The following is an 18,971-nucleotide window of genomic DNA, read 5'->3' as shown; positions in this document are numbered from 1 at the left end:
CCAAATGGGCGCGACTTTAGGAATGACGTGGGCCGTACGGACTAAACCGGTTTTTCTTGTGTTAGCTTGAGCGGCCTCGACTTGTTCCACTCCGAGGGCACCAAGCCGAGTGATTTGAGCTCATACTAACGAGTAAATCTCCGTGGCCTTCACGTCTTTTCCTTAGATCGCGCAAACCTTCTTCTTTGATCTAAGTGTCCCAAGTGTTCTTGTTTTTGATTCTTCTTAAAACCGGGCACCTCGGCACGCTCCACCACGAGGGTATCATGCGGAGGCCACTAGTTTTAACAAAGAACACTTGGTGCTGGGGGTTTAAATGGGCTGGCCTTGGTGTAAACTGGTCACGGCCTCGGATCGAGGTTTTAGACCATTTTAAGTGAACATCGCCCCTCGGTATAATTATACCGAGGTGTTTACACCGTGGGCCTCCCCCACACTTAGTCATTTCACCACATAACTTCTTAGGCATGGCCATGATAAGATTAAGTCGAGGAGTTTAGCTGAGGTTCTCAAGCTTTTACTCGGTAAAAGGTGACCACCGTATGTATATACCGAAGGTCGATACCGAGGCTAGGTGTGCTCTACGACTTAACTCATCAGGCCGTGCCTTTTTTTCAAGCCTTTTTCTTACTCTCGTCCTCATGATTCACTGTCTAACTCCTGAAACACTTAACAAACCCTTCAAAAAGCTTCAAATAAAAAGAGAAAGATGATGAAAAAAACGAAATATGTACAAGGATAAGCTTGGGGTGTCTCCCAAGAGCACTTTGTTTAACGTCACTAAGTTTGACTTTTCATACCTTTTCAGGCTGATTCCGGTTCAAGAAGAGGAACTGAGGTAGCCCCCTCTCTTGTTTCCGATGCCAAGTAGTGCTTTACCCTCTGACCGTTTACCACAAAGCCTTGTCCATCTTTTCCTTTTAGAACGACCGCTACATAAGGCCTCACTTCGAGAATTTTAAAAGGACCGGACCATCTAGACCTCAGCTTCCCAGGGAACAGCTTGAGTCTCGAGTTAAACAACAGAACTTGGTCCCCTTCTTTGAACTCTCTCTTGTGTATCTTCTTATCATGAAGCGCCTTAGTTCTTTCTTTGTAGACCTTGGAGCTCTCAAAAGCATCTAACCGGATTTCCTCAAGCTCATGAAGCTGTAAAACCCTTTTCTCTTGTGTGGTCTTGATGTCAAAGTTCAGAAGTTTCACCGCCCACAAGGCTTTGTATTCCAACTCAACCGGTAGATGACAGCTTTTCCCATAGAGCAAGTTAAACGGTGAGGTTCCAATGGGGGTCTTGTACGCGGTTCTGTAAGCCCACAAGGCATCATCAAGTTTCTTGCTCCAATCCTTCCTAGATGAGCTCACGGTTCTCTCCAAAATGGCCTTTATCTGTCGGTTAGAGACCTCCACTTGGCCACTAGTCTGCGGATGATAAGGTGTAGCCACTTTGTGCTTTACCCCATGCTTCTTCAAAAGACTCTCAAGAGTCTTATTGATAAAGTGGCTTCCCTCATCACTGATCACTACTCTTGGAACTCCAAACTGTGGGAAAATGGTACTCTTGAAAAGTTTTACCACCACTTTTGAATCGTTGGTTGGGGATGCAACAGCTTCGACCCATTTACTCACATAGTCCACCGCGACTAGGATATACTGGTTTCCATACGAGCTTATAAAGGGACCCATGAAGTCAATGCCCCAACAGTCGAAGACCTCGACCTCAAAGATTGGGTTTTGGGGCATCTCATTCCTCTTGGATATGTTACCGTGCCTTTGACAAGCCTCGCACCTTGATACCACATCTTGAGCGTCTTTGAACATAGTCGGCCACCAGAACCCGCTTTGCAAAACCTTGGCAACCGTCTTGAATGTACATAAGTGACCACCATACGCTGAACCGTGGCATTCTTGTAGCATCGGATGGATCTCTTCTTCGGCCAAGCATCGCCTATAGAGATGGTCCTTGTTAAGCACGTAAAGATACGGCTCATCCCAATGATATCTCATCACATCTCTAAAGAACTTTTTCCTCTGATAAGTATCAAGATCCGGTGGCTCTAAACCGCAAGACAAGTAGTTCACAAGATCAGCGAACCAGGGGAGGCTTCTTTCCTTGATCGTGTTGGCTTCCTCCACCTCTAAGTAAGACCAGACCAGCATGAGATGTTCCTCGGGTAAAGCATCGTCTATAGGAACCTTTTCTTCAATCCTCAGCCTTGAGAGGTGATCTGCGGCCCCGTTTTCAATACCTTTCTTGTCAAGTATCTCCATGTCGAATTCTTGGAGCAATAGGACCCATCTCAAAAGCCTCGGCTTAGCGTCCTTCTTAGACATCAAGTACCTCAAGGCCGCGTGATCTGTGTAAACCGTGACCTTTGATCCCACTAAGTAACTCCTGAATTTGTCAAATGCAAACACAATGGCAAGCATTTCCTTCTCGGTGGTGGCATACTTCTCTTGAGCCGAGTCCAAGGTGCGGCTGGCATAGTAAATCACATGGAGCTTCTTATCTTTCTTCTGCCCCAAGACAGCTCCCACGGCATAGTCAGATGCATCAGTCATCACTTCGAATGGTAAAGACCAATCGGGAGCTTGTACAATCAGTGCACTGATCAAAGCCTCCTTGATCCTCTTAAACGCTTCCTCACACTCTTCATCAAAGATAAACTCCACCTCTTTGCACAATATCCTAGTTAAAGTCCTAGCTATCTTGGAGAAATCCTTAATGAACCGCCTATAGAACCCCGCGTGCCCAAGAAAGCTTCTTATCCCTTTTACAGAATTCGGAGCTTGTAGGTTCACCATCACCTCGATCTTGGCCTTGTCCACCTCAATACCCTTCTCTGATACCTTGTGCCCAAGACAATGCCTTCTTGTACCATGAAATGACACTTCTCCCAGTTCAAGACAAGCCTATGCTCCTCACATCTCTTCAGAACCTGAGAAAGATTAGCAAGACATTCGGAAAAAGAGGAGCCGTACACGGAGAAATCATCCATAAACACCTCAACTTTCTCTTCAATTAGATCAGAGAAAATGTGCATCATACATCTTTGAAAAGTGGCCGGTGCATTACACAAACCGAAAGGCATTCTCCTATAGGCATAAGTGCCGTAAGGGCAAGTGAATGTCGTTTTCTCTTGGTCTCTTGGATCTATTGGTATTTGGAAGAATCCAGAGTATCCATCGAGAAAACAGAAATAAGGATGATTGGCTAACCGTTCAAGCATTTGATCAATGAATGGTAAAGGGAAATGATCTTTTCTTGATGCAGAATTCAATTTCCTATAGTCAATGCACATGCGATGGCCGGTTATGATTCTTTGGGCTATGAGTTCATCCTTATCGTTTTTCACCACCGTGATCCCACCTTTCTTGGGCACAACGTGTACAGGAGATACCCACCGAGAGTCAGAGATTGGATATATGATCCCTGCCTCAAGGAGCTTTAGTATCTCCTTCTTAACCACCTCTTTGAGGTTCGGGTTAAGGCGACGTTGGTGCTCAACAGAGGACATGGCTTGGTCCTCCAGGTGGATCCTGTGGGTGCATATTTCAGGAGAAATTCCTCTAATGTCGGCCAAGGAATACCCTATGGCTCTCCTGAATTTCTTGATTTCATTAAGCAATGCACGTTCTTCATGTTCAAGCAAGCTATCGTTTATGATCACAGGAAAAGTAGAGTTCAAGCCTAAGAACACATACCTGAGCCCTGTTGGTAGAGGCTTAAGCTCAACAGGGGGCGCGTCTGCCTCATTCCAATCGGCATCGAAGCTGCATTGGCCCGGAACAGCTTCCTCGGCCTTTTCCTTGTTCTCGCGCGGTTTACCATCGGCCTCGGTATGAGTTGTCACGGCCATGATACCCTGAGGTGTCTCTTCTGTTCCCGCGGATCCCTCGCTGTCTAAGATGTCGAGGCCGCTCTTCTTGAGCTCCAGAAACCTCGCCTCAGCCTCAAGTTCCTTCGGTTGGTCCAAAAGATGCTTGTACACCTCGCTTTCCTCGTTCAAGTACCCGTGCTCGCTTTGTACACGTGTCAGGACCACTTGTAACGGATCCTCTGCGTTCAACTCTTCCAGGAGCTCATCAGCTAGCTCCTCCATTACTTACACATAGAAAACCTGACCTCCAATGGTCGGTTTCTTCATCATCTCTTTCACATTGAACTTCATAGTCTCGGAACCGATGTGTAGTTCAATCATTCCTCCTCTCACATCTATAATGGCTCCTGCGGTCGCTAGGAACGGTTGGCCCAAGATGATAGGGTCTAATGGTTCCTCGTCCATCTCAAGAACTATGAAGTCCGTGGGGATTTCTATCTCACCGATCCTCAAAGGCAAATCCTCAAGCAAACCCACCGGTAAGCGAACTGATCTATCAGCTAATATAAGAGAGATCTTGGCCGGCTTGTAACTTTTGTATCCCAATCTCTTGGCCACCATGTAAGGCATTAGGCTCACAGAAGCTCCTAGATCACACAAGCAGTTTGAGAACTTCAAATGACCTAAGGCACACAGCAAGGTAAAGCTGCCCGGATCGGATAGCTTCCTTGGTATAGATCTTCTTTGTATTATGGCGCTGCATTCATGGCTCAGTATCACCATGCCCTGGAGTTCCTTTGTCTTGTTGAGGATCGCATCCTTTAGAAACTTCCCAAGCTGAGGTATAGCTAAGAAAGCATCTATGATGGGTAGGGTGAGTTGCGTGTTCTCCAAGTGTTTCTCAAAGACCGCTTTGGCTTTGTCTAAGATTTTCTTTTTGAAACGCCCTGGGAACGGTATCTTGGGTTGGTAAGGTGGTGGTGGAACGTATGGCTTTTCAAGCTCAGTTGTCGTTTCCACCTCTTTTCCTTTGTCCTTGATCGGTTCCTTTTCAAAATCCGCTTCTTTACACGCATCACCTGAGGCTGCCTCCCCCTCTAATTGCTCATTGGCCTCAATGAGCTTTGTCTTAGGCGTTAGAGCTTGTAGTGCTTTACCACTCCTCAATGTAATGGCGTTCACATACTCCTTGGGGTTTGGCTCCGGTTTACCTGGTAATGCCGGGCCTCGGGATGATGTAGAGGCTTGATTCTGCTTAAGCTCTCTGATATCTTGCTGCATTGTCGCGTGCTGGCTCTCCACTCTCTGCTGACCCTGTAACAGTTGCTGTAAGATTCCACAGACATCGTTCCCCATCTGATTCTGACCCGTTCCCTGATTCTGTTGCTGATTACCCATCGGCTGCGGATTGAACCCTGGTGGAAACTTGTGATGCTGCGGTTGGCTGGTGAAGTTGTTACCCTGAGCCGCTTGATTCTGCTGAGTGTAGCTGTGCTGTTGCCCACTGAACTGTTGCTTGGGCTGGAAGGTATTCTGAAAAGGAGCCTTTTGAGCATAGCTTTGTTGTTGTTGCTGAGCAGGGTACACTTGGTCTTGAGGGTTAGCTACATTCGGGTTTCTGTATGAGAGGTTTGGGTTACTGTTGTAGTTGTTAAACCTCTGATACCTCTGCTGATTCCCTATGTAGTTCAGCTCTTCTTGAGTTAGACCATCTTCATTAACATTGTCAAAACTTGGCCCTTGCTCATCAAACTCGCCTACAAAGTGTATTGGCTTTTGAGTCGCCATCAAAGCCTTGTCAAGCTTGCTCTGAAGCTCTCTTATATCCTTTTTCATACGTTGTTCATCACTGGAGCCCTCTGTACGGTTCACTCTATCAAAGTCCTCGCCATACGTATCATTGGACATGGCTAGGTTCTCGACTAGTTCCATTGCCCCATTGATCTCTTTCCCAAGAAAATTTCCATTTGAAGCTGTATCGAGTTGGTTTCTGATCTTGGGGAGTGCACCTCGGTATAAAGTACTCAAGAGGGATGCCTCTGAGAAGCCGTGGTGTGGGCATTGGTTAGTGTAGCTTCTAAACCGTTCCCAAGCCTCGCTAAAGCTCTCGTTGTTGTGCTGCGTGAAGCTTGAGATCTGGTTTCTGAGCTTAGCCGTGCGTGATGTGGAAAAGAACTTTGATAAGAACGCCAGTTTACACTGCTCCCAGGTTTGTATAGAACCCCTCGGGAGGTTCTTTTCCCACTGGTGAGCTTTATCACCGAGGCTGAATGGGAACAAGCATAGCTTGAAGCTATCTTCCGAGACACCATTGATCTTGGTTAAGTCGCAAACCCGATCAAACTGATCTAGATGCTCAAGAGGGTCTTCTCCGGCTAGACCGTGGAACTTTGAGTTCTGCACCACATTGAGCAGGGAAGCTTTAACTTCAAAGTTGTTATTCTGAACCGGTGGAGCTTGAATCCCAGCTCGGTATTGGTGCGCATTAGCTCGGTCGTTCTCTCCAACAAAGACCTGAGGAGGTTGTCTCTGAGCTTGTGGCGGTGGCGGATGAACATGGTGGGCTTGGTGCTCGTTCCTATTAGCTTGTTGTTGGTTTTGCTGAGCAAGCCTCTCGTTCCTTTGAGCCTGTTGTTGGTTAACATAGGCTTGTTGTTCATTCCTGCCTGCCTGCGCCTGATTAGCCTGAGCCTGGTGCTCGGCTTCTTGAGCCTGTTGCTCGATCCTTTGCTGTTCTGCCATTCCAAGTCGTTCAAAGTGTCGTTCCCTCTCGCGAGCTCGCCTCTCAATCCGGTTGATGTTATTGTCGTACGGTAAAGGCGGTTCTGTGCTCCGAGACCTGGTTTTCATGCACCGAGATCAAAACAAGAACTTGCAAAGAAGTTAGTAAAACAAAGAAAAGAAAAATCTTGAACTCAAGAACAAACAAGAGACTAATGCTCCGACAAGTATCCCCGGCAACGGCGCCAATTGATAGACAAGACTTTTTAGGGTCTCAGGGCTATCAATCCCCTTGTCAAAGTAGCATAAAGAGGTGTCAATCGAGGCTTGTCAACGAGACACTAGTCCATGTTATTTGTTCACTTAAGTCAAGACAGAAAGGTGAAGGTTTTTACTAACTAAGTGGCAAGCAAATAAGCATAAAAATAAGGCAATCAACGAGATTTAAACAAAGCTAAGATCCAAATGACAACTAAACGATTCAGATGATGACAATATGCAATAAAGGAAGAGACTTTAGACGAGGTAATCGACTCGGGTGCTTCCAAGTTTAACTAGTGGGTTAATGAATCATTTTATCAAGCGGTTTCATTTAACTTTGAACTCAAGGCATGTTAATCTTCTCATGAAAGTATTAAGCATCTAAACTGATCCTCCTTCCTACCAAAAATGTCTTTTGAGAAAGACGAATCAATCAGCAATAAGAATCAGTTCAAAAATGTCATTTAAAAGAACAAACTATCACTCTCGCGATGAAAGACTCTTAAACCCTTAACCGAGTGGTTCAGACATTTCTACAAACACTTTTGATGCGAGATATGTCTCAGATCTGAACCTCAAGTGATGTGCTTGGATCCAGCTTAGAGATCTCGTCGGTTAAAGAATAAAACATGCAAGACTAGACACCTAAACCCACTAATCTCCCTTGAAAGCACCCTAATCTACTCATCTAAAGCCGCTTAAACGACTACTCACTAATCATAACGAGCTCACTAAGTCTTTTGCAAGACGTGTAGCTTGTCATGATGAGGAGTTTGATGTTTGATGATAAAGGAAATAAAGAAAGAACAAGATTTCTGATGCCAAAACGAGATATCGGATTAGATTAATCAAGTTTCACAAAAGAGGTAAGTTCTTAGAGCTAAAACAGATATATCAGAATCCTCCTAGGTTTTTAGTCTCAAAATGTATTTATAGCAAAGGGAAAGTGTCGCGGGTCAGCCCGGAACAAACCGGGTACTGAACCGCGTTCTTGGGTTGATGGGGGAGCGTCACGGCGTGTCGGAGAGTGAAGCCGAGGTCTTCATGTCGAGGAATGCACGTGAGTCCAGATCCAAATGAAGATCTCGTGAAGAACACGTCAAGAACATGCATGAACCCTAGTCTTTGATCCATCTTCACGTGTGTGTTCTTGAGCCGCCTTGTTCTTGATTCTGGGTTTGTGACGATGGACCTCGGCATAAAATGCCGAGGCGCTTGGTAGTCGAGGGGTTCGGGAGAACAGGGTCCGGCATGCACGCCGAGGTCATTACACCGAGGTACATGTTCAACACTTAGTCGTTTCCAGCTTCATTTCTTACGTGTGCATGCCTTGATTCCAACGTGCTGAGGCATCAGCACGAGACCTAGTTCAGAATACTCCCAAAATATGAGGCTTGACTTGGCCGATGTCGAGGTAATGATACCGAGCCCTGAGAAAATACTTAGCGCGTATCGCAACTAATTTGGGCTCGTATCGACCATGTTGCCTTCCGGAGACAGTAACTTTCAATCCAAGACTCCTAAAGCTCTGGGACCAGTTCCATAGGCAAGATGACTCAATAAGCTCGAACTTTGGTGAAGAAACCATCAGAGCTTGGGAAGTGGAAGGCTTCCTGGATTTCACATCTTTGAACCGCATTGGAATCACCGGAAAATAAGCTTTTTGGACCGATGTGAACTCCGGAGACTTTATCTTTCGAACCACTGCTCCGAACTGAGCGATCCCAACTGTTCTGAAAAGGTCCTTTACAGATCTCAAACTTTGATGAAGACCGGGCAAGCTGATTCGGTCCGGAAAGGCTCCGTCCGCCGTGACCTTTGGACTCCGCTGTTCGGTTCTCGGATGCGCGTAATGTTGGTGCATCTTCCGGAGGCTGTATCTTTCTCCCCACTGGTCCGAATTGGATGATTCCAACTGTTCTGGGATCTTTGCTTGATTATCTCCAACTTTGCTGAAGACCCCGCCAACTGGTTTGGACCGGAAGGTTCCCCGGATTGCAGATCTTTGAAATGCGCGGACAAGGACAAATTTTGGTCGAGAAAAGCTTCCCGCGGTAAGGAAAATGACCGAGGGCTGTGTACCGCAGTAAGCTTTTTGGTCGTAAAAATTCCCTCGCCTCGGCCAAAAACTCAACCCTTGGTATTTTGCACCCGATCTTCGACCCAGGCTGATTTTGGTCGATCGGTAAGGACTTTGGCCGGTAATGGTCGATCGGTAAGGATTTTGGCCGGTAATGAGCGGTCGGTAAGGATTTTGACCGAGGTTTCTGTCCGTCCGGTACGCGATTTGGCCGAGAAATTCCTCCAAGCGGTTTTCACCATTTTTGACCCTTTTCTTCACCGTCTTCTTCTCTGCTCCTCTTCTTAAGCTCCAAAAGACTTCAAAACATGCAAAACTCTTTGGGACCTAATGCAAGCCCTAAATCCTATTTTCATGCCTAAAGACTCAATTTACATGGGAAAAAACATGATGAGGACTCTAAAATGCACTTCAAATGATGTAAAATATAGACATATCATTGGGATTAAGGGATTTTCGATGGGGATTTATATGTTCGATGAGGATTCCATGAGCTTTTGAGCCGAATCTTAGAACTTTTTCTTCTGAATTCGTTTTTCCTGCATGAGAGTAGCGTCATGAACTACAATCTGATCCAGATGCTTGGTGACACGAAAGTGTTCATCGGGTATCAGATCTAGTTTGGGAGAGCAAAACAAACATAGGAGTGGAAACCTACCTATGGGCGATTTGTGAATGCTGACGAGTCTTAAACATAATGCATCTCTTCTCTTCCAGGGCCAGAGTGGAAACCTACTGGTCAGGGTTGAGAGATAGTTGTCTATGATCACGACAGTGGCGTATTCATACGTCCGTGACTCCAGTTTGAAAAGTTTAAGCTAAGATCTTATCAAATTTACTCTCTAGCAATGTTTTGAATCGTTCGTACCCCTCAGAAAACTTCCCTGAACCCCAACGCCTTCTTTCCTATTGACTTACACCGTTTTTATTTCAAGCCTTAGTTCAATATTGTCTTTCCTTTTTAGTAGATTTTCATTTAAGCAATTAGAATATCCGTTTTTCTCATTTTTATTCATTTTCGTTAAATTTAGTTATTAGGTCATTTAATTCCCGTATTCTCTTTTAAGATTTCGTTTTTACATTTTAAACACACTACCAAACCCCCACAAAACCGTTTGGGTTCTAGACTTCCTTACTTTATACTTATTTCAAAGGCTTTTTGCAGGAAAAGATCCTCCTTCCCTGTGGATTCGATCCCTAAGTACTACAATCGATCAGCTGTGCACTTGCGGCTATTGATTTCATTTAGGGTAAAACTTGACAACCCTCGACACTCACACCGACACCCACACATCAAATTTTTGGCGCCGTTGCCGGGGAAGGCACGCGTTTTCTTTTCTGCAAAACCCCGAGAAAAGTTGGTAAATCGACTCTAGAACCCCCTTTTCTGCAATTTTCCATTTTTCGGTTATTTTGTTTCTATTTCAGAAGATATGGATCCTATAAATCGAAATATACACTATGAGGAATATTTCTATAACACTCCTCAAGCCACCAGACGCAGAGAAGAACACCAAGCCAGATATCTTAGCCACATGGATCGATACAGCCAGCCAAACCACCCTTACCACCGGCGCAGAGAGACTGTTCGACGCCGGGAAGATCCTTATGGTCCTCCTCCAACCTACTTCGAGCCACACACCATAATCCTCCACTGCAGAACCCTAGTCAGCAAGAGGACAACTTGAGGATCAGCAGACGTTTGGGACGCCTCGAAGGGATGATAAACCAATTCCTTGATTAGCAGATTCTCACCGAAAACACCCTGGTCAAGAAAATTGATTCAATCTCTGAAGATTTCAACAAAAAATTCGATGATATGGCCAATCATGTTCGAGTTTTGGAAGAGCAAGCCCACAAGGACTCGCAAACACTAGCTGGGATGATCCACCAAGTCGCAACAGAGCAGACAAGACAAGGGTATGACATCATACAAAACTCAAGTGATATTGTTGATTCAAAACAGGAGATTAAAGAAGTCAGAGAGTCCACCTCCTGGTATAGAGAGAAGACAGACGAAGAGTTGCAAGAGATCGAGCACAGGCTGAACAAACTCGAGTTCAAAGCACAGGAGATTGATGCAAGAATGGAGCAGATGCCCAACATTGAGCAAATTGAGAGGTTTTCTAAGAAATCTCCCAAAGATCCTGATGAAGATGCACATCAACGCCCTGGTATGAGTTCATATGATGCTAGTCTACCCAATAAAGAAGCTGGAGAGGTTCGTATCAAGTACAAGAAGGAAGAGACAGACTATGAGCAGATTTCATCCGGAGCCGCGGGTCCGAGTGTTCCGACCACGGCCAAGGCCCTGTTCCCCGCGGTCGCGACTCCTCTGACCGCGGGAGTTGGTCGCTCAGATGCACCTCCGGGTTTTGAGAGGAAAATAATACATCTTCTGTCCCAACTTCAACCTCCAGCACCTAAAAAAGCAACTCAGGAAGAAGAAAACCAAGTTTCAGATGAAGAAACAGATTGGCAGGAATCATTACCTTGTATGATGGCAAAGGAATGTGTTGAAGATTCAGCTGACTCTTCAATCCAAGAAGACCAGACATGCAGCGAGATAAATATGTCATACATCGATTCAATCATTGAATATGACGCTACAGCTTTCTTTTGTGAATCCTATTCTGCGTTTGAGACACCAGCCAACACCTACAGAGAAAGGCAAGTTCGAATTCTCCATAAGGTCAAGACTACAGGTCAGTTTCTTATCTCTTGTTCTGTTAGAGGAGAAATGTTTAAAAACGTGCTATGTGATTCTGGAACTTGTCTTAACATGATGTCCAAGGCAATTGCTTTGAGACTTGGTATGAAACACATGCGCAGGACTAGAGCAAAGATTAGCCTAGCTGATGATTCAAATGCAACACCTCAAGGAATAGCTCATGAAATTCCTTTGAGAATAGGAGATTGCATAGTGCCTGTCGACTTCTACATTGTCGAGACGAGAGATGCAACATATCCAGTGATTCTCGGATGGTCTTTTCTAGCAACTTCCGGAGCTATAATGGACTGGCCAAATCAGAGGATTTCATTTGCTAATATCGACAAAGATGTCTTCACAGAAGCTGTTCCATACAACAGCAAAGCAGGAAAACGTTCTGCAGCAGAAGAGTTTGAAGAAGAACTTTGGAGTGACGAAGAACCTGCTAAGCAAAGCAAGGAGATGTCGAAAAAGACTTGTCTTAGGACAAGGTCTTCTTCATCAGACTAAGCAACGTCCAACACCAAAAGTCGAGCTAAACGACTTAAAACAAAAGCGCTTAATGGGAGGCAACCCATTTAGGTATTGTTTTCTTTAGGATTTTTCTTTCTTTTTCTTTTGATCTTTTTCTTTTTCTTAGTTTCAGGTGTTTCTTATAAAACAAAAAAGCCAAAAAATCAAAAAACCAGAAAAAAAAAACCAAAAAGAAGGATGGTACCTGACTGCTCGGCCCAGCAGGAACCAAGGAGAAGCAGGAAGAGGCCGCGAAATAAGCCCCCGCGGTCGCAGATGTTCTGACCGCGGGAAACGACTCATCGACCGCGGTCGCGTAATCCTGACTGCGGCCAAGCACTTGGTTGCCGCAGTCGCGTAGCCCCTGACCGCGACAATTGGTCGTTGAAATCCAAACCCGACCCCAAACCACCCACTTCACCTCATTTCACCTCACCAATCCCCCTCCTCCTCATTCATCACCCTCCACCACCTTCATCACCACCTTCATCACCACCTAATCACCTTCCCAAACCTCTTTGAATGAATCCGGTTCATCTCCACCAGCATCCCATATCCAGGTAAGTTCTCTTTGTCCTTACCAATTCGATTATCTATGCATTTCTTCTCATCCAATCTCGACTTGTTTCACACTGAGTATAGTGTGATTTAAGTCTGGGGGAGGATTTCATCCCTTTCTAACCACTTTTCTTTCATGAGTCTTGCATTATCTACACTTTTTGCATTTTTCTTAAAGTTTTTCAAAATTGGTTTTCAAAACAAAATACGTTTTAAAGGGAATGGTGAACATGAATCAATGATAGTTAACTGTGTGCCTTTAGACTGTTCCTAGTGACATGCTCATTCATGATTTAGGACTAGACTAGGCGGTAGCTAAGCACATTTGAAACGAAGTACCCCAGAATGATTTCGATTTAGATGAAGGGATACACTAGCTCTGTTTTATTTGGACTTAATTTGGACTTAATTTTCTCATTGAAGCATTAGACCAGGGAAACGAATCATAAATTCAGGACTCCTTTATCCTTTTACCACTCTCTGTTGATCCTGAATGGCTAGTTCACTTTAGCTAGTTCCCCACCTTAACCAATCCTCTTTCAAACCACCTGCACTCTTGTTTTCTATTGTCTTATATGCAGATAAGTGCAAAAACGTTGGAGAGAAAGAGGAACGACGCAGTTTTCAGTCACCAAGGACAGAGACCTGCGATTTGCCGGAAGAGTTCCCGGAAGGATTCAACACAAGAGGAAGCTCAGTTTGCCTTAGACAAATCTCAAATTTTGGTACAATCTTGTCATCTAGTATCTCTCTCTTTAAAAGGCATTTACTTATCAAAAAAATAAAAAAAAATAAAAAAATAATCCGAAAATAAGAAAAGAAAGGAAATAAAAGTCTTAGAGAGTCTAGAGAGGTCGAATTTAAGTCCCAAGGCAACTGGAGTTCGATTTTATGGAGTTTTGGAGATTGTTTTCTGATTCCCGGAAAGAATCTAAGTCTGGGGGAACAGCTGTTTACAACAAAGGAGGAAGGATTATGCAACAACATTTGGCAAGAAGAAATGACTGAAAACTGTGGTCATCAACAGGTCCTTATCTCTCTTGCGGTTTTGCATATTATCTTGCATCCTCCAGATCTTCAGGTAACCCGAAACACTTTAACTCCACCACTTAAAAAGCCCTTTAATGCCAAACGCCGTCTACCCTGGATGATGTCTTTAATGAGAACTCACTATTGAACTTAATGAATGTAGAGAGCTAGTTGACTGGAATCAAGATTTATATTGTTTAAGTTTTGCATGACGGAAAAAGTGGACTAGTATCTCTTGTGAATTGGTGAGAATTTTCTAGACTAAGTTGTGGATTGATGCACTATCTTTGGTCCTAGTTTAGGAGTTCATGTCTATGAGATTTGTGCATTCCCTTTTTTTGTTTTCACTTAACCAGTTTAGGCTTTTGCTTTGTTTGAGAACAAACAAAGGTTTAAGTCTGGGGGAGTTGATAACACCGTATTTTGACCACTTTTATGGATCGTTTTGAAATACTTTTTCTATGTTTTTAATTGCTTTTAAGTACTTTTATTACGTTTTTCTAGTATTTGTAGTTCCAAGACTCTTTTTAGGTAACTTAGGGAAAAGCTTAAGAAAATGGATAGAAAACCAGATTTCAGCTCAGAGTCAAACCGTCAGAAGTTCACCCCTGATTGAAGGCCTTCTCACCGTCTGATCCAGCTCAAATTTGGAGACCTTAAAGATGGAAGTTTCAGCTTTCCAGCACACTTTACAGCTTGGCAATCCAACGGTTCAATCACAAGATACGCGAAGAGCAAGATGTCCCGTAAACCAGCCGGCAAGCAACTCCACCCGCGGCCAACAGGCAATTTCCCGCGGTCAGAAGCATCCCGACCGCGGCAAACCACTCATTCCCCGCGGTCACACTCATTCCGACCGCGGCCAGCCAACTCCGAGCCCAAAAGCCCATTTCTGAAGTCCACAGTGGTTCCCTCATTTGGAGAAACCCTAAGTGACGTCCAGAGATGTCTTGAGCACTATAAATACATGTTTTAGGAACCCTAATCGACGATATCATATCATCATCTATCAATACCTTATACTTTTATTGTTTTTGCTTTAGCTTTTAGGGAGAGAGAGATTTGTTCTCTTGAACCCTTGTTCTTTATTTTTCAATTTCGATTTCTATTCTACTTATTAATACTATGTTTTTGATTTTGTTCATTATGTCTAAATAGTTCTATTGTTGGGATTAAGGGATTTTTGATGGGGATTTATAGGTTCGATGAGGATTCCATGAGCTTTTGAGCCGAATCTTAGAACTTTTTCTTCTGAATTCGTTTTTACTGCATGAGAGTAGCGTCATGAACTACAATCTGATCCAGATGTTTGGTGACACGAAAGTGTTCATCCGGTATCTGATCTAGTTTGGGAGAGCAAAACAAACATAGGAGTGGAAACCTACCTATGGGCGATTTGTGAATGCCGACGAGTCTTAAACATAATGCATCTCTTCTCTTCCAGGGCCAGAAGGGAAACCTACTGGTCAGGGTTGAGAGAGATAGTTGTCTATGATCACGACAGTGGCGTATTCATACGTCCGTGACTCCAGTTCGAAAAGTTTAAGCTAAGATCTTATCAAATTTACTCTCTAGCAATGTTTTGAATCGTTCGTACCCCTGAGAAAAACTTCCCTGAACCCCAACGCCTTCTTTCCTATTGATTTACACCGTTTTTATTTCAAACCTTAGTTCAATATTGTCTTTCCTTTTTAGTAGATTTTCATTTAAGCAATTAGAATATCAGTTTTTCTCATTTTTATTCATTTTCGTTAAGTTTAGTTATTAGGTCATTTAATTCCCGTATTCTCTTTTAAGATTTTGTTTTTACATTTTAAACACACTACCAAACCCCCACAAAACCATTTTGGTTCTAGACTTCCTTACTTTATACTTATTTCAAAGGCTTTTTGCAGGAAAAGATCCTCCTTCCCTGTGGATTCGATCCCTAAGTACTACAATCGATCAGCTGTGCACTTGCGGCTATTGATTTCATTTAGGGTAAAACTTGACAACCCTCGACACTCACACCGACATCCATACATCAGTTGGAAAGATAGATTTGATGATAGATTTGAAATCAGCTTTGAAAAAGAGTGGGGTTTGGCTCAAGAATTTCTTATAAAGCTTAAGAATTGAAAAAGATGTTCTAATTCATAAATCTTCAAGTCTTTTGGAAGAGAAGAGAAAAAGGAGTTTTGACACAAAAAAGTGCGTTTTCTTTCTTTAAAAAGCGTTTTGGTGGCAAAAACGGGAAATTTTTGGGAATTCAAAGGCTTACGGGAACTTACCTTTCTTGTCTTGTACGCAACAGGGAATTCAAAACTTACGAAAAATATGAATGGGCTTTTTCGGGAATGTTCCCGGAATCGTCGGGAATCACCAGGAATTCTGAAAAGCAACAGAAATCGGAGGTTCCGTCTCAATGATGCAATTGTAAATGGGGTTTGTTGTTTTCGTTTTACTAAGCTTCAGGTTTTAAATTTCTAACCCCTAAATGTCTGCAAGTGCACAGATGTGCGCTGTAGTACTTAGGGTATCGATCCACAGAGACTTAGTTGTTTCAGTACGAATTCACGGCAATGCTGAAATCAGACTAGAACTAAAAGGTTTTGGTTTTGGTTTTGGGTTTTGGTTGTCACTAAATCTAAACTAAAAAGCAAGTAAAAGCAATTAAAAACGAAAACAAGTGCAAGCAAGTAAAAATTGATTAAACAAAAGCGAATGGAAGCAGGTAATAAGCGAATGAAGAGCAAATAAAATCGAAGGTTGTAAGCAATTAAAAGCAAACGTTGGGGCTCAAGGGGTTTTGCAGGGATTCATGGACTAGGCTATGTCGATTTTAAACAAGTGATAAAGGTAATCAACTACCTATGTTCTAGAACTCGAGGCACGGAAGTATTAATAGCCTACTTTCGCAGCACTAAACAACTATCTCTCGCAACCCTGATCAGTAGGTTTCCACTCTGATCTTGGAAGGGAGAAGATGCAATAGCAGAACAAGACTCATCAACATTCACAACTCAACTATAGGTAGGTTTCCACTCCTATAGAAGAATTGCTCATTTCACCCTATTTCAGACAATCAATGAAAACTTTCGCAACATATCATATCAGATCGACTTCTAAGTGCCCAACAAAGAATCATGCAGTAAAATCTAAGGCAAATGAAGAACATCTAGAAGATTATAAATCCTAAATCTATCGATTCATAAGCAAAGACACACGAAATTCCCTTTGAAAAATCCCTTTAAACCCAACTGAGTAATTACTCAAACATATTGTAAACAATCATCACAGAGTATTAAAAGTTGCAGGAAATTAAAGAAAACAGGGAAGAAAATCGAAGAACAGAGTTGCAGGTGAAGGCGCGATGATGCTCTCCAGCGGCGGCTCCTTCTTCGGGATTGACGGCTTCTTTAGGGTTCTTCTAAAATTGAGGCACAAAAACGAACACACCCTTTAGAATGACCTAAAGGGGTATTTATAGCTTCTGGAGTTGTTCTGGACACTTAGGGCTTCAAAAATACCGAAAGAAATTGATTTGGGCTTTAATTAAGTTGTCTCGAAAGTCAACGTTGCCTGGCCGCGGTCGTGATAGTCCCACCCGCGGGGAAATAGGTGTTGGCCGCGGTCCCGACTCGTGGCTCTCTTCCAGAACTGCATTTTCTCTCATTCTTGCATGAGGAGTATCTGAAGATCTAACCATTGGATTATCTCCAAACCAAGTGCATTAGAAAGCTGGTTGGATCTTCTATGTTGTCTCAAATTTTTGGGGGTGATCAGACGGTGAGAAGGTCTTAAGCGCTTGTCATACTTCTGACGTCTGCATTTATCAAAAATTGCTCATTTGTTCCAAATTGCATATCTTTTGCCCAAGTTTCCTGTAAAGTCTTTTGAAACTCTAAAACATTTAAAACACTTTCAAAACCATTGTAAACAGAGTTAAAACACCTGCATAAGATATAATTATGATCCATAAAAGTGGTCAAAATATGGTGTTATCAACTCCCCCAGACTTACCTTTTTGTTTGTCCTCAAACAAACTCAGATCAAGCCAGGAAAGAATTTTAGAAATCGCAGGAACTAAACAATATCTCAGTGACCGTCCTTCTAAACCATAACTTATCGTGAAACATCTATTTGGATCTAGTCTAGAAAATTCTCACCAAAATACAAGCAAACTAGTCCGTTAATCCGTCATGCAAAAATCTACACACTTAGATCTAACTTCTAGCCAACTAGCTCTCTACATTCGTTAAGTGTAGTAGTGAATTCTCATCAAAGACATCATTCAGGGTAGACGGGGTTCAGCATTAAGGCTATTTAAGTGGTGGAGTTTAAGTGTTTCGGGTTACCTGAAGATCTGGAGGATGCAAGAAATTATGCAAAACCGCAAGAGAGAGAAGGACCTGTTGATGACCGCAGATTTTCAGTCACTTCTCCTTTGCCAATTGTTGTTGCATAATCTTCCTCCTTTGTTGTAAACAGATTTTCCCCCAGACTAAGATCTTTTCCGGGTATCAGAAAGATAATCTTCAAAACTCCAACTAATCAGATTCAAGCTTGCCTCAAGTATAAAATTCGATCCTCTTAGACTCTCTAAGGTTTAAATTTCCATTCCTTTCTATTATTATTTTTTTTTTGAAAGGGGAAACTGTACCAAGATTTTGAAGTTTTTCCAAGGAAAACTGAGTTTTTTCCTTTTGTTGAATCATTCCAATGAAATCGCAGGTCTTTGTCTTCAGTGACTGAAAACCACGTTGATCCTCTTTCTCTCCAACGTTTTTGCACACATCTGCATATAGGACAATGAAAAACCAGAGTGCATGTGGTTTGAAAGAGAATGGGTTACGGTGGGGAACTAGCTAAAGGTGAACTAGCCATTCAGGATCAACAAAGAGTTGTAAAAGGGTAAAGGAGTCCTGAATGTATGATTCGTTTCCCTGATCTAATGCTTTAATGAGAAAATTAAGTCAAAATTAAGTCCAGATAAAATGAGCTAGTATATCATGTCAGAAAGAATCTCCAGGAATAGAAGTCCTCTGGTGGGAGTTCGTAATGCAAGTATTCTAGCAACCGCCTAGTCTAGTCCTAAATCACAAAAAAGCAAAAAACGAGGAAATAGCGTAGAAGCACACTGGTCTAAATCATCATAGTATTGTTTATTGTGTTCCTGATTTGAAAACTTTTTGAAAAAGTTTTGAAAACGATTTTGAAAAATTTTATGAAAAAGTTGCTGGGAAAAATTTTATGTAAAACATTTTGAAAACTTTTTTTGAAAAAATTTATGTGTCCAAAC

At 42.9% G+C, this 18,971-nt stretch overlaps 1 non-coding gene and 1 pseudogene across 1 annotated transcript; one reads left to right on the top strand and one right to left on the bottom strand.

Annotated features, from left to right (window-relative positions):
* Positions 1 to 2,307: 2,307 nt before the first annotated feature.
* The window catches only part of LOC112085499, a 163,244-nt pseudogene continuing 146,580 nt past the window's right edge, over positions 2,308 to 18,971 (bottom strand).
* LOC112085562 lies at positions 5,863 to 5,969 on the top strand. The gene has a single exon (XR_002898865.1). It is a non-coding gene; the product is annotated as a small nucleolar RNA R71 (small nucleolar RNA).

This window comes from Eutrema salsugineum, unplaced genomic scaffold, assembly GCF_000478725.1.
Source record: "Eutrema salsugineum unplaced genomic scaffold, Eutsalg1_0 scaffold_3, whole genome shotgun sequence".
NCBI classification, from domain to species: Eukaryota; Viridiplantae; Streptophyta; class Magnoliopsida; order Brassicales; family Brassicaceae; genus Eutrema; species Eutrema salsugineum.
The sequence above is the reverse complement of the archived record's forward strand: the minus strand, read 5'-3'. Positions and strand labels throughout refer to the sequence as shown.